Source organism: Corapipo altera, unplaced genomic scaffold (genome assembly GCF_003945725.1).
Source record: "Corapipo altera isolate COAL_440 unplaced genomic scaffold, ASM394572v1 57846, whole genome shotgun sequence".
Lineage (NCBI taxonomy): Eukaryota > Metazoa > Chordata > Aves > Passeriformes > Pipridae > Corapipo > Corapipo altera.
Window position 1 is genome coordinate 1 of NW_020886951.1, and position 4,455 is coordinate 4,455.

The window sequence follows — 4,455 nt, forward strand, 5'->3', positions numbered from 1 at the left end:
TGAGGAGTCTGGAATGAGCTGGGCTGTGGGTTGGTGAGGAGTCTGGACTGAGCTGGGCTGTGGGTTGGTGAGGGGTCTGGACTGAGCTGGGCCTTGGTTTGGTGAGGGGTCTGGACTGAGCTGGGCTGTGGGTTGGTGAGGAGTCTGGACTGAGCTGGGCCCTGGATTGGTGAGGAGTCTGGAATTAACTGGGCTGTGGGTTGGTGAGGAGTCTGGACTGAGCTGGGTTGTTAATTGGTGAGGAGTCTGGAATTAACTGGGCTGTGTGTTGGTGAGGAGTCTGGACTGAGCTGGGCTGTGAGCCGTGGTAGATAATAGCGAGTTACATCACCGCTGGTTCTCGGGCCAGACGGTCCCACGTGTTCCCTGAACGCTGACTGTAACTTTCAGGAGCTGAGGAGGTGCACGGGCGTGGATAGACGTACAGAGAGAGGTGCTCGGGTGTTAACGGAGCGAATGAAACTCTCTGCATAAGTCAGAGGACGTGTGTTCCCTGGGGGTTATCCCGGAGCCGGGCTGGTTCTCTGCCGCTGGTTCTCGGGTCTGCCTGTGCCTCCCTCGCTCCCTCCCTCCCCCGCCGGAGCCGTCCGGGATAACGAGTCCCGGAACAAACAAAGGGCTGTTGTTGTGCTCAGCCCTCAGCTCCTCCCCCTCCACCCCCTGGGTTTTTAGGAGCAGGTATTCCTGCGGGAAGCGCGGCCCCGAGCGGCTCTTCGACCGAGGCATCGTTGCTGCCGGTGGCACCGAGGGTTTAAGTGACTGCTTTGTGCACCCAGACGGTGGTTAAGAGGAGCTTAAACGGGGAAAAGGGGGCAGGAAGGACATGGAGGGGCTGGAGCAGGTCCAGAGGAGAGCAACGAGGCTGGGGAAGGGACTGGAGCACAAGTGCTGTGAGGAGAGGCTGAGGGAGCTGGGGGGGCTCAGCCTGGAGAAGAGGAGGCTCAGGGGAGACCTCCTCACTCTCTGCAACTCCCTGACAGGAGGGGGGAGCCAGGGGGGGGTTGGTCTCTTTTCCCAGGCAACCATCAGCAAGACAAGAGGGCTCGGTCTTCAGCTGTGCCAGGGGAGGTTTAGGTTGGAGATTAGAAAGAATTTCTTTGCAGAGAGGGTGCTCAGCCATTGGAATGGGTTGCCCAGGGAAGGGGTGGATTCTCCATCCCTGGAGGTTTTTAAGGACAGACTGGATGTGGCATCAGTGCCATGGGCTGGGAACCACGGCGGGGTTGGATCAAGGGTTGGGCTGGATGATCTCGGAGGTCCCTTCCAACCCAGCTGATTCTGTGATTCTAAATAAACGGCCGAGAGTGAGAGGGTGCTTAAGACCCGTGATCTGCACACGCTGGCTGCGGTTCTCTCTGGGTGGGGGTTGCTGTGAAGTGCGGTTCTCTCTGGGTGGGGGTTGCTGTGAAGTGCCGGTCTCGGGGGGGGGGGGTTGCTGTGAAGTGCCGTTTCGGGTGCGATGTGCTCGCCAGGCTGAGCTCGGTCGGGGCCGGAGCCGGGGGGCTGCCTTGCCTTGTCTCCCTTAATTTTGCACTGCCTGCTCTTCTGGTCCTGTGGTGGGTGAAGAGGTGCTTGCCAAAACACCTGAAGCACCTCAGGAAAGAGCTCGCTGCCTCTGTGCCCCGGCAAACCTCACCATCCAGTCCCTGGGAATCGGAGACAGACGAACCTTTTGGGTCCATTTCGGGCTGTGTTTGCTCAGTCGGGGGAAAGGGGGGAGATCCCTCCGGTGTTACACACAGAGCCTTATTTGCATGCCCATGGTCTGCTTGGGCAGTTCAGGGAGCAGCTCCTTCATCCCACGGTGGGGGATGGGGGGGATGGAGCGAGGTTTGGGTAACGCTTCTTGGCGACAAGAAGCAGACGAAGAGTCCTCGGCAGGTCAATAATTTTACCTGTACCTTACACGGGTCCCTCTGCAGGCCCCCTCTCTCGCCTGGAAGCGTTTAATTTGCCTGTCAGTGGAAGTCTCACGTGCAGAGATTCCGTGTGTGGGTCTTTATCCGTGGGCGTGGCTGTCACGGAGGGGGAACCATCCGTGGTGTTTGTCTCCCCCCTTTGATAGCGGCTCAGGAGATGCTGGGCTGAACCAGCCCGAGGCTCCCTTGGAGCCCTGTTTGGAAACAGCAGGTAGGAGCTGTAACAAAAACAGCAGAGGTAAAAACAGCAGCTTCTGGTTTCGCCCGCAGGGTTTCTTGGGGCTTGAACAGGAGCCGGAGTGTGCCCAGGGGGACAAGAGGGCCAATGGATCCTGGCCTGGATCAGGAACAGGGTGGCAGCAGGAGCAGGGAAGTGATTCTGCCCCTGGACTCAGCACTGGTGAGGCCACCCCTGGAGTGTTGTGTCCAGTTCTGGGCCCTCAGCTCAGGAAGGACATTGAGGGGCTGGAGCAGGTCCAGAGGAGAGCAACGAGGCTGGGGAAGGGACTGGAGCACAAGTGCTGTGAGGAGAGGCTGAGGGAGCTGGGGCTGTTCAGCCTGGAGAGGAGGAGGCTCAGGGGAGACCTCCTCACTCTCTGCAACTCCCTGACAGGAGGGGGGAGCCAGGGGGGGTTGGTCTGTTTTCCCAGGCAACCATCAGCAAGACAAGAGGGGCTCGGTCTTCAGCTGTGCCAGGGCAGGTTTAGGTTGGAGATTAGGAAGAATTTCTTTGCAGAGAGGGTGCTCAGCCATTGGAATGGGCTGCCCAGGGAAGGGGTGGATTCTCCATCCCTGGAGGTGTTTAAGGACAGACTGGATGTGGCATCAGTGCCATGGGCTGGGAACCACAGCGGGGTTGGATCAAGGGTTGGGCTGGATGATCTCGGAGGTCCCTTCCAACCCAGCTGATTCTGTGACTCTGTGATTCTGTGATTCTATGATTCTATGATTCTGTGATTCTGTGATTCTGTGATTCTATGATTCTCTGATTCCTTGAGCTGTTTAAAACGTGCTCTCCTGTCTCCCCAGGCCATGCTAACCTGCCGTGTTTGCTTCCCCCCCCCCTCCCCTTCCCCGCGCAGGTTGCAAGATCAAGGCGCTGCGGGCCAAGACCAACACGTACATCAAGACGCCGATCCGCGGGGAGGAGCCGGTGTTCGTGGTGACGGGCAGGAAGGAGGACGTGGCCATGGCCAAGCGGGAGATCCTGTCGGCGGCCGAGCACTTCTCCCTGATCCGGGCGTCGCGCGGCAAGGCGGGGTCGGCGCCGGGCGGGCCGGGCTGCGCGCCCGCGCTGCCGGGGCAGACCACGGTGCAGGTGCGGGTGCCCTACCGCGTGGTGGGGCTGGTGGTGGGGCCCAAGGGGGCCACCATCAAGCGCATCCAGCAGCAGACGCACACGTACATCGTGACGCCGAGCCGCGACAAGGAGCCGGTGTTCGAGGTGACGGGCATGCCCGAGAACGTGGACCGGGCGCGCGAGGAGATCGAGATGCACATCGCCGTGCGCACCGGCAGCTTCGTGGAGCTGCTCAGCGAGGGGAACGACTTCCACTGCAACGGCACCGACGTCGGCTTCGAGGGCGGCACGGCCGCCTGGGCCGGGCCCCCCCCGGCCCCCGCCCGCGCCAGGGTGGCCTCCGGCTACCGCAACGACAGCTCCAGCTCCCTGGGCAGCGGCTCCACCGACTCCTACTTCGGGAGCGGCCGCCTGGCCGACTTCAGCCCCACCAGCCCCTTCGGCGCCGGCGGCTTCTGGTTCGGGGAGGCGCTGCCCTCGGTGGGCGCGGAGGACTCGGTGGCCGTCGACTCCCCCGCGTACGACCCGCTGCCGGCCCCGGCCCAGACCATCTGGACTCCCTTCGAGCCCGTGAGCCCCCTGCCCGGCTGCGGCCCCGCCCGGCCCCCACACCACGGCAACCAGCCCTGCACACCACCCTGCCACAGCAGCCAGCCCTGCACACCACCCTGCCATGGCAGCCAGCCCTGCACACCACCCTGCCGTGGCAGCCAACCCTGCACACCACCCTGCCGTGGCAGCCAACCCTGCAGCCAGCCCTGCACCCCACCTTCCCTGTCGCCCACCTTCCCCGAGGGCCCGGAGCACCCGCTGTCCCGCAGGGCGCGGGGGGACCCGCCGTGCGCCGCCGGGCTGCCCATCCTCATCCCCGCCTTCTCCAACGGTACCAACAGCTACTCCTCCTCCAACGGCGGCTCCGCGTCCAGCTCGCCCCCCGGGGGGCAGCAGCGGCAGCAGCAGCAGCAGCAGCAGCAGCAGCAGCAGCAGCGCCGGCACGACTGCGTGCTCTGCTTCGACGGCGAGGTGGTGGCCGCCCTCGTGCCCTGCGGGCACAACCTGTTCTGCCTGGACTGTGCCAACAGGGTGTGCGAGCGCCAGGCGCCCGCCTGCCCCGTGTGCCAGGCCGCCGTCACTCAGGCCATACAGATCCACTCCTAGGCGGGCGCGGGGACGTCGCGGTGCCCCTCTGGGTTCCCTCTGGGTTCCCTCTGGGTTCCCTCTGGGTTCCCCTCTGGG

The 4,455-nt window shown here is 63.3% G+C and overlaps 1 pseudogene; it reads left to right on the forward strand.

Annotated features, from left to right (window-relative positions):
- The first annotated feature begins 2,958 nt into the window (after positions 1-2,958).
- LOC113941408 lies at positions 2,959-4,377 on the forward strand (annotated as a pseudogene).
- The last annotated feature ends 78 nt before the right edge of the window (positions 4,378-4,455 follow it).